The sequence below is a fragment of the Bos grunniens genome, chromosome 6 (genome assembly GCF_055505025.1).
Source record: "Bos grunniens cultivar Pamir isolate PY7600 chromosome 6, Bosgru_T2T1.0, whole genome shotgun sequence".
Taxonomy (NCBI): domain Eukaryota; kingdom Metazoa; phylum Chordata; class Mammalia; order Artiodactyla; family Bovidae; genus Bos; species Bos grunniens.
In genome coordinates this window covers 12823634-12835290 of record NC_141170.1, presented here as the reverse complement: position 1 = coordinate 12835290, position 11657 = coordinate 12823634, and the positions used below count along the sequence as shown (strand labels likewise).

Here is an 11657-nt window from a genome sequence, read left to right as displayed (position 1 = left end):
TCGGAATGCTGGAGAGCAGCGGGCTGGAGAAGGCAGTGAAGCAAGGCCAGCAGACAGCGATTCTGACGGTCAGAGTCATGGCCACGCGTCTCTTCATTGGAAATTGCAGCTGGCGAGAATGGCTCCTGTGTCTGCTGTTGCCTCATGGCTCTAACTGCAAAGCACAACCCACAGATGCTTCCCGTGGTCTTAGCTCGGAGACCACCCTTTGGTCAGTTGCCAGCTTGACTTGAACTCAAACACACATGATATTGGAGCTCCGGGAACTTCGGAACCAGTCTAATGTTTGTTTTGGGCTTTACAGCTTTGTTTCGTCTAAGTTGAGAGTAAGATTGAATTCTATGTTCTGCTGTCCCCTTGGTCTGATGAGTCTGGTACTTGGCTTTCCCCAAACCTGCCAGGGATGTATTTTGACACATCATTAAATTTTTTTTTAATTCATTTCTTTCTAGTATTCCTGGTTTTGTCAGCTGGCCTTTTTCTGTGATGCTGTTTACAAACAGCATTTGAGAGAAGATGGGGTGTATTCTGCCCAAGAAAAGATTAAGATGTGTTGCAGGCTGGGGTCCTCCTCAATGTCAGACACACCAGGCATCTTGCAGTCTCAGGAGGAAACTGAGGCTCAGAACAGTGAAGGGAGGCCACATAGGCGTGAACCCGGGACTACCCTTGCCTCTGATGGGTTGTAGCAGCCAGACTCAGGTAATGCAGAAGTCTAAAAATTCAAGCAGCTGATGACAGGGGGCATTGAGGTGGAGAAAGTTTGAAAATTGCAAAAGCACTGGAGTTTCCCCAGGTTCATTTTGCTTCGGGCAGGTATAAGTGACTTGTTACCTTGGTGTGAAGTAAGACGACCCCTCTGAGGAAAGAGGCTTTCAAGGACCCTGTTCCTAGTTCTCTGTTTAAACCCACCTCCATGGGGTGATTACAAGAATAAGATAATAAAAGTCAAGATTAATAACATTGTTACAGATCTGCAGATTTTATGAATATCCTTAAAAAATTCCTAGTATCCTTCAAAACATGTCATTTTTCTTTTGAAGTTAAAACTTGAACTGACCAATTCCTATTAAAACAATTTACTTTGATAGTATCAAAGCAGCCTAAAATTACTTGTTTCCCCCCAAAATTTCTAGGAGTAAGAAAAAGATTAGCAGTCTTTGATATAGACTGTTTTCTTTTAGAGAGCACTTTTGCAGTTGAATAAGGAAAGTTTTAAGAAATCAGTGGTTTTATTAGTGAAAGCACATTAATAGTGTATCTTAGTTCTTTATTCCACCACTGAAAACTGATCTTCCTAGCTGTTTTTTGTTTGTTTTTGTGTGTTTTTGTTGTAGGGTTTTTTGGTCTCAGTGATGAACCTGGGCTCAGCATAGGTAATTTTACATCACTAACTTTTACCTCAATACAGAACCATGATGCCATAGCACTCTAAAGATTATAACTCCTTCCCTGTGGAAGGAAATTAGAGATCAATTATTATGCTCATTCACATGAAAGAAAAGACATATATATTTACCAGTACTTTGTGGTAACTGGAGGGGCTTTCCTGGTGACTCAGATGGTAAAGAATCTGCCTGCAGTGTAAGACCCAGGTTCAATCCCTGGGTCAGGAATATCCCCTGGAGAAGGGAATGGCAACTACTCCAGTATTCTTGCGTGGAGAATTCCATGGACAGAGGAGCCTGTCAGGCTACAGTCCATGAGGTCGCCAGGAGTCCAACAGGACTGAGCAGCAGTATATATTCAGCCTTTATCCCTTCTAATTAAGCATTCAAGATGGCTAGAATAGGGCTTATAAGTTTCTATTCTCCTTAGTGAGCCAAGAAGAGCACATTGTATTTCTCATTTACACTGGAACAGAAGTGTTACTTTATATTGATTCCTACACTGCACCTGGGCAGGAGGCTGCTTATGTAGTTCATCCTTGTTCTCTCTCCAGTAAGCTGGTTTTTAGCATCTTTCTACTAAAGAGAACTAAGATTCTCTCTCCAGAAAAGCTGGTCCATGTGAGAACCTTGCCCCTTTCAGCTTCAGACAAGAAATTGTTGATCATAAGCATGTAGTGGGATTTTCCTTGAAGAGATCCTGTTGGGAAGTTGTCTTGTATACACTGATTTTTGCTTTTCCTCACAAACATGTTTGGACCTGAATCCTCCAGTACCGGACCTGTGGTTCTGCTCTAAACTGTCTTGTTGTTGAAGTCATTCTAAATTACAGGAACTAATAAGATAATTCCAGAGTGTCCACCCTGGACTGGGCTGTGTGCTGTCTTTAGGGAGAAGGAGACAGAAGACCCTGAGGCAATCTCAGAAGTCCTGGAGGCAAACTGGTTGTAGGGTGCACTCAGGGAGGGAGGGAGTCATGCTGCCTAGCGTGAGGATAGAATGGTTGGGTTATTACCAGCCCTCTGGATTAAGTGATGGGTATTTATTAACTACTTGCAGTATGGGGTCGTCTTTCTCTTCTGCCACCTCACTGTAACCGAGCAGGACCCTTGAGGCCTTCCCTGAATAGAACCCCCCACCACCCATGCCCTCCACCTGCCTTTTGTCTGTAGAAAAACTTAGGCAAAGAATAAATTTTAATCAGAGGAGTGAGAAAATGTCAAATAAGACAGAATAATCATACTTTAGCCATTAAACAAAGTCAGGGACCTTTAGTTCTTCCTCAAGGACTATAGATAATATTCTGAGCCATGTCTTTTGCACTGTTTTGCAGATACTAAGACCCCCACCAGGTGGAAAAGGTTAACTTCATGCTGACCATAAGCACATAGACCCCAGTCCAGTTGGAAGATGGTTAATGATACTGACTCCTGGTGACCTCAACCACCAGCCAATCAGAATGTCCATGAGTTGACCACGCCCTGCTCCCTGAACACTGTAAAACTCTTCACTAACCCCTCCAGTTGGGGACACGCAGTTTTGAGGACATTAGCCCACTGTGGGCCCCTTTGCCTGGCAAAGCAATAAAACTGTTCTTTCCCGAAAGTGAAAGTCGCTCAGTCATGTCCGACTGAATTCTCCAGGCCAGAATACTGGAGTGGGTAGCCTTTCCTTTCTCCAGGGGATCTTCCCAACCCAGGGATCGGCAAAGCAATAAAACCATTCTTTTCTACTTCACCCAAAACTCTGTCTCTGAGTTCCTATTTGGTACCTGTGAACAGAGGCAGAATTTTAGCAACATCACTTACCTTTCACCTGACACCCATTCCTACGTACATGGGAGACAGCAGGAGGTGATAAACTCTGAACAGTTTACTTTGCCCAATTGCACTGAAACTGAATATTTCTTAAATTTCATCTCTGTATCTTCACGTATGCATGCTGTCGTGTCCGACTCTTTGCAACCCCATGGACTATAGCCTGCCAGTCTCTTCTGTCCATGGGATTCTCCAGGCAATAATACTGGAGTGGGTTGCCATTTCCTTCTCCAGGAGATCTTCCTGACCCAGGGATTGAACTTGCATCTCCTGCATTGACAGGTGGATTCTTTACCACTGTGCCACCTGGAAAGCTCATCTCTGTATCTAGCTCCTCAAAATAGCTGTATAATCTCTGGGGTTTACCACTAGGTTATAAAACTGGAAAACATCATCTCCAAGTTTTCACAGATTTCAGTCTTGAATGATGTTAAAGATAAATCAGAATAATAATTTCCCTCAGTTAAAAAAAAAAAAGACATCTACTTATTAATAGATACTCTACGACTGTCCTTTTAGATTTTATATTTTTTAACTTCTGTAATTTGGGGCTGAACCTTCCTTCTAACTCTCCATCTTGCTTTCAAACAGTGAGGATTTCTGAGAAAAGCTGTGTGCCCCAGTGAAAAAAGAGGTTTCTTTGACCGCAAAGGCTAGTTGAGCTCTTTTTGTTCTGGGATCCAGGGAAGCTTTAATTTATTCCCTTTGATAAAAGTGATTAAACTGCCCCTTTAGTAGCTTAAGTTGTAATTGCTGAGAAAATATATACATTTGTCAAGAGTTGAAAGGTCAGACATTGATGGGAAGGTCAGCCATTGTTTGTCCACAGAGAAGGTATTGTGAGCCGCTGAAATATGACCTTTGCTGCTGCGCCTTCCTGGTGACCTGTTGGAGGCCTGTGGTCATCCATATATTAGATTTCTCCATTGTAGATCAAAGGTAGGTAAAGACTCAGTTCTGTTGGATAGTTTGAACAACACTGCTCTTGGGATCTGGCATCACATTGACATCAGATACTAATGGTAACATTATAGGATTGCCCTGCTCCATCCAATTTTATCCTGAACAGAGGGAGACTTTATAGTTAAAATTGGAATGATACTTCTCAGTTTTAGAGAAAGGTTAAGGTAATAGAATTTTCTCATTGTTAAGCTGTCCCTGCCTAGAATTTCTTCAGCCTCTTGGCCCATATCACCCTCCATTCTAGTTTAGATGCTGTGAGAATTGACATAAATTTTTATAGGGCATGGCTATTTTTATTTTTTATTTTTTGCTTTCTAATGAGAACCAATTCATTAGAAAAGACCCTGATGTTGGGAAAGATTGAAGGCAAAAGGAGAAGGGGATAACAGAGGATGAGATGGTTGGATGGCATCACTGACTCAATGGACATGAATTTGAGTAGACTCCAAGAGATAGTGAAGGACAGGGAAGCTTGGTGTGCTATAGTCTATGGGGTTGCAAAGAGTAGGAAATGACTTTGCTACTGAACAACAAAATTTTTTGCCTCATTTATCCATATTTCATGAGGTCCCCCCAAAGTGCTTGGTACTCTACTATTTGAGGATGTTTGAGAACACTGGGTCTGGAAAAAGAGGGAGTGGTTCCGAAGCACTGTTATGGTAGCAGGCTCGGGCATTGTCCTAAGCCTTTTGTGTATATGTATATGCATGCGTGGAGAAGGCAGTGGCACCCCACTCCAGTGTTCTTGCCTGGAGAATCCCAGGGACGGGGGAGCCTGGTGGGCTGCCCTCTATGGGGTCGCACAGAGTCGGACACGACTAAAGTGACTTAGCAGCAGCAGCAGCATATGCATGTGTATACATATAATTAAATCTTTCAACAGCTCTGGGTGGGTGATATTACCGTATCCATGTCACGGATGATGAGTTACAGGGAGTTTAAGTGACTTGCCCCAGGTCACACTGTAGGTAGCAGAATCAATTCAAACTCAGGTGTTTCTCTGATAACTTAGATTTTTTTCCCCTTTGGTCAGGATCCCATCTTTGCTTGCATCTGTATTTTCTTAGCACTGATGATTTAGATCATTGTTATAAACTCCAGGTAGAGCTTTTTTTGGAAAAAAAAAAAAAATGTTCAGGCCAAGGATTTCCAAGTGGTTTCCGTAATGGTTCATGAGATCAGAAAGCCCTTTTCATGGTTTTATCTAATTCAAGATACTTTGTGGTGACTGAATCTCAGAATGTATTGTATTTATCCCCTCTACCAATTAAAACTTTCAAGAAATGGCTAAAATAGGTCTTCTAAATTTGTATATTTAGTGGAAATGGATGACAGTGTGAGGTAGTGAGGGAGAAAAGGAACAGGCCAAACTGACTCCATCTTGAAAAAGAAGGCAATTCCATCTCGCACTTTCAGTGAGCTTTGGACTATATGCCTGGTAGCCATGAGGATAACATACCTACGGCCAAACTGGCCTCTGGGACTGATAAACACCAGATTCCACACCAAGATTTCCCGACGCAAAAAAGAATGTAATAATCCCCTGTGTAGTCAATTACCTTTGTAATCTTTATGGCAGCCATTGGTGTAGGCTACCATGCATACCCAGCTGACCCTTCTGATTATGAATCATGGCTGCAACCTGCTTGTATCTCCCTTTAACACTTTTCAGGCTAGGTTTAAGGAATTTGGGGATGTGGGCTTGAGCAGTACACTTAAGGTATATCAGGTTTTCACCAAAGTCAGTTGGGGTTCCTTGGCTAAGAGGAGACTCTGCCTTGGGCCTTCTGGTGTAATAAACTGCACTCCACTGTCTGCATTGTCCTTTTGAGTGAGTTTGTTTCCCAGAACGCATGGCTACAACATTAAAATATATTATTAAAAATATAGAAGTTGTATGAAAGGAAAAAATTGCTTTATTTGATGACATTAGTAACAGGCCAAGTTCTAGGCTCTGAACAGTTTAGCTCATGTCACTGGTCGACCAGCATTAATGGCCTGGAAGATTCTGGGCACCTGGGGAGCAGAGGCAGCCAGGACACACCTTCATCCTGCTCTGGGTTTGTAAGCCTGATAGCAGGTTTCAACAGCAATTTAATACGAGGGACAGTCCTCTCACAGAACCCGGTGGACTCAAATGTAGTTCCCAAATTGGCCACACAGCCAGAAATGTCAGAAGTGTTTGGGGACACGCACCGACTAGGATTCGTGCCTACCTAGCCTCTCAGTGTTAGGCCAGTCCCCGCCTACCAACCTCCTCTTCTTTCTTGTTTAGGAACGATCCTTTTCTGTGTCCTGATCTTTTGGTTGAGACCAGCACCTGTCTCTCCTCTGCCGGATGAGCTGGCAGCCACAGGGAAGTTTCTCCACTCTTCTCCCCAGCACCCTGTCCAAGAAAACAGCATGCTGCATGGCCTTAAAGGGTGCCTGGGGGCTTCTTTTGCTAGTTTAGTAGACATCTGTTTGGTTCATGTTGATTTCCCTTCTGCGAGAATTCCCTCTCTCTCTCTCACCGCTAAAAAGGATGGACCGGAGAGAACCCCAGGCAGAGTGACATCTGAGCTGAGTCAGCAGCAGGCTGGCATGCACAGACATGCTAAGGGCCAGAGGAACGGGGCAGGCTCACTGCCATCTGCTACAGACTTATTCTTGTTTGCTTTCCCAGAGCCATCCCGGGTGTCACCCTCACCCAGACCTGGTTGAAATCCTATTTGTCTGTCAGTCTTGTGAAATACTTCAGAGGAATTCCAATAAGTTTCTTTTTTCTGGCCATGTGGGATCTTAGTTCCCTGGCCAGGGATCGAACCCATACCCCCTGCATTGGGAGCACAGTCTTAAACACTGGACCACCAGGGAAGTCCCAAGGTTCTTTTCTTTTTCCTTTTTTTTTTTTTAATTGTACATGTATTTTGTAAGGACTATCATTATGGCTGTCATTATTGTTGCTTAGTTATTTTCAGTTGTGGTTAACTAAAATAACTTCTCCCAGTAGTTAGTTGAGTAACAAATGGGCAGGGAATAACTAGGTCCGCTTAAAAAGGGTTCAAGTTATAGTCACTGTGGAGTGAATATACACGAGCACTGCCTGGGCACTTTCCACCGGCCTGGATCATCCATTCAGACCCCCACTGGGCAAATTCATCCAAACTCTTCATCACAGGCTATGGAGAGTGAAGAAAAACAAAACGAAATAGAGGTATGAGCATGATCACCCTCAAAAGGTAAATAATAAACTGGAAAAATATACAATGATATCCTTGATCTATAAAAAAAAAATAAGGGATGAAAATGCCCAAAGAAAAGTGATGTACAAATGGCCAATTAGTGTGTGAAAAGAATTGCTAATAAAAAATTGAAATGATAGATTTTTCCCTCCAACTATCAATTGGGAAAATTTTACCAAAATGATAAAGCCAGTGGTTGGAGTAAATGATGAAGATGGTTGCTCCTGCCCACTGCTGCTAGGAGTTAAGTAGTGCAGTCTGCACTTTCTGAATGAAGCTAGTTTTAAAATGTAGATCTTTCTTTCGACTGAGTGTTTCCAGTTCTATTGCTTTTATCAGAGAAACAGACATGCAGAGAGACATATTTCATTGAATTATTTATATAATAAAAGGGAGACTTTAAAAAAAACTGCCTTTCTTTTTGGAATAAAGGGTTGCATTCCAAATGATAGATATTATCATTTACTGAGCATTTTCCACATGTCAGGTGCTTTTCTAAGAGCTTTACATACATGAACCCACTCCTGGAGGTATTTGCAGTCCAGTGAAAGACCAAGGGGGCAGGTACGGGGTACAATGAGAGAACATTGTACAGGAGAGGGTGGTATTGGTACGGCCTCACGATTGCGAGTATCAGAAAACCACTCAAATTAGCATTAGTTTGAAAAAAATCCTTCTTTTACTTTTGGCTCAGAAATCTGTGAAATGTCAACAATGGATAAGAACAGGTAAGACTTACTGAACGATAGTTAATATCCTGTGTATGTGTTAGTCACTCAGTTGTGCCTGACTCTTTGTGATCCCATGGACTATAGCCTGCCAGGCTCCTCTGTCCATGGAATTCTCCAGGCAAGAATACTGGAGTGGGTTGCCATTTCCTTCTCCAGGGGATCTTCCTGACCCAGGGATCAAACCTGGGTCTCCTGCATTGTGGGCAGATTCTTTAACATCTGAGCCACTAGGGAAGCCCAAATATCCTGTAATAAACCATAATGGAAAAGAACATGAAAAAGAATATATATATATATACACACACACACACACACACATATATATGTGTGTATATATGTATATATCTGTATAACTGAATCACTATACTATACAGCAGAAACTAACACAGCATGGTAAATCAACTGTATTTCAACTAAAAAAAAGAAGGGCATATCAAGAGCTTTCTACGGGCTAGGCACTGTGCTAAGAGGTTTGCATATATTAATACTTTTAATCTTTATCCAATCTTGTAGGCAATGGAGAAGATCCACGGCTTGCCCAAGGCTGAAACAGCTAGTAATGACAAAACAAGTTATGACAGCTGGCCCGGCAGCTGGTTCCAGAGTTCTTATTCTTAACTACGTCAGCTAGGTCTTGGCTGGATTTGGAAGCTGAAACAGTGCTATGAGACTTCTTAGCTTAGCTTGCATCTGAGCTTCCTTCCTGGGTGGGCTCCTCTGTGTGTCTCCACAGTGGGTGGCATCCCCAAGCCCACACTGACCTCGGAACAATCTTCCCAACAGCCCCAGCCTGAGTCCTGGGGCTGACAGGTCTGGTCTAGGTCCTGAGCCCTCCCCAAGGACAGAATCAGTCTACTGAGACTATTACAGGGCTATTACAGGAGGGAGAAAAGGTGGTTTCTCAGAGGAAGACACATAGATGTCTATATCAAAGACCAGAGTTAATTGCGACAAGGGTCAAACTGAAAACCAGGTAATAGAATCCTTGCTACATGCCAGGTGTTTGCAAGGCACTGCTAAGATGTGACTGTAGTCCCCAGTCAACTGGGAGAGCCCAAGCAAAAGGAAACTGCCACAAAGAGAAACTGGAGCCCAAGGAGAAAGGAAGAACTGATAAGGAGCTAAGCAGGAACCAGATCCAGAAGACCTGGCAAGCCCAATCAAGTAGTGAACAATGACTTAACCTGAACATAACCCTGCTTGACCATGGGAAGCATCAGGCTAAACAGTCAGCATGCATTTATCTTCACTCTGGTACCCCTGGCGTCACTGATGAGGAAACTGATACCTAGGACAATGAAACAACTTGCCCAAGGGATCCAGAATGATGGAGCCAGGATTCAATAGTCTGTAAACACCTTGGACCTAACCACATTGCTAAGGGGAGGCCAGCAAAGATCACAGTCAAATTTATTCCCCCCCCACAAGTAATCCACATTGAAAATGGAATTTCTTGGTTGGCAGCAATCTGATATCATGTATCCATCATTATGGTGCTCAGTACACACATTGAAGAACTTACTTAATGGGCCCCAGCAATGAAGATGTCATTAAACACTGGATTTTTTCCAACCTGCTTTTAAGTATCATCAACGTGGTCTGCGAGTTGTGCATTTAAAATATTAGGGGGAAAAAAGGCTGAAAAGAGTTCAGATCCAAATACAAAGACTCTGAAACCACCAAAGGGGAAACTGATCTGACCTGAACACACTACATATGGAAACCCTGGAATGCCTGAGATGCTCTTGGGAATATTCAATTACAAGGGAGACCCAGCACTGACCTTTTCGCAAGGAGACAATCAACAGAAGACTGCATTTGATGAGGAATTTGCTTCCTGTTAACAAGACTTCTAACTCTGTACCAGAGAGAAGAGAAGGGAGGGTGAAGACCCCAGGTGGCTTTGAAGAGGTGAACTCTGGTTATTTACGAGTCTGAAAAGAAAAAAGGGTCGGGGGGGGGGGGGGCGGAAAGCAAGACAGGAAAAAGAAGGTATTGTGTAGAAAAGCCATATGATCCACCCAGCTGTTAAATCCTATGTGCTGAAGCATTTGCTAGAAAGGCTGAGGAAATGATACTAATAAACCTGTAGAAACTTGACATTCTTTTCTTGAATATTTATTACATTTCTTATGCAAATTCTCAGGACATATAGAAGGTATTAAAAAGTGACCACTAATTCAAATTTTACTTCTGGGGTGACTTTTTGGACTATCCATCCCTGTATATAACCCACCTCAAGCCACTCTGTGATCTCCACACAGCCCAGCAGAATGAAGGGCTGCCCTTTATGCATTGAGTCACTTAGTCATGTCTGACTCTTTGCGACCCCATGAGCTGTAGCCCACGAGGCTTCTCTGTCCATGGGATTCTTCAGGCAAGAATAGGGGAGTGGGTTGCCAGTTCCTTCTCCAGGGAATCTTCCCGACCCAGGAATCAAACCCGGGTTTCCCATATTGCAGGCAGATTCTTTACCATCTGAGCCACTAGGGAAGCCCTTTATTCAACCTGTATACAGTATCTCTGTCATGGCCTTGGATGGAAATTGTCTTCTCCACTAGATCTAACTTACCTCTGTCCTCAGCATTTTAGCAGATGTAGCTGCTCAGAAAACATTTGTTGACTGACTGAATGAAATGCTTCTACAAATTTATATAAACTGCTCTCTACTGTAGTAAGTCTCTATGGTCATTTTTAGCCCAGGAGCTCCTCAAGTGCAACCTCACGTCTCATCCATCTTATCTCCATTGTCTAGCAAGGTGCCTAAGAGTTCCTAACAGAGAAGGCAATGACACCCCACTCCAGTACTCTTGCCTGGAAAATCCCATGGACAGAGGAGCCTGATAGGCTGCAGTCCATGGGATCACACAGAGTCGGACACGACTGAAGTGACTTAGCAGTAACAGATAGTAGGTGCTCAGCAAAGGTTGGAAGGGTTAAGAACAAAATTTCTCAACAAATGACACGGTAGGAAGGAGGCAGGAGAATAGTAAACAGGACTAATTCTTTTGCCTGTTTTTTTTTTTTTTTTTACAACTACATAACTATAGCTTTATGTATTTGCCTTTGAAATCTTTTTTAAAATTTTATTTATTGGCCATACTGCTGGGGCATGTAGGATCTCAGTTCCCTGACCAAGAATGGAACCCCATGCCCCTGGCATTGGAAGGCAGAGTCTTAACCACTGGACCGCTAGGGAAGTCCTGTAAACAGGATTATTGATGGAGTAAAACTTGTGAATTCGTGGCAAGAGCACCCATTCGTGGTGGGTTCCCGGCCAAATACCATGTACATGAGTTTGAGCAAACTCCGGGAGACAGTGAAGGACAGAGGAGCCTGATGTACTGCAATCCGTGGGGTCGCAAGGAGTCGGACACGACTTAGCGACTGAACAACAACCGGTTTAGCTCCCACGATCCTGGCTGGGGGCAATTTCTCACAAAAGTCGTAAGAAGGGAGCTAACACAAACCACACACAGGTGCTTCACATTTAAACCGCCAAACATCCATGAAGCAGGCATAATCCCCATGGTA

The 11657-nt window shown here is 43.2% G+C and overlaps 1 long non-coding RNA gene across 1 annotated transcript; it reads right to left on the bottom strand.

Annotated features, from left to right (window-relative positions):
- Positions 1–6066: 6066 nt before the first annotated feature.
- Positions 6067–10058, bottom strand: LOC147370288 (uncharacterized). Its single transcript, XR_015165159.1, has 2 exons — positions 9907–10058; positions 6067–7329 (listed from the first exon to the last, which is right to left on the bottom strand). It is a non-coding gene; the product is annotated as an uncharacterized LOC147370288 (long non-coding RNA).
- Positions 10059–11657: the final 1599 nt, after the last annotated feature.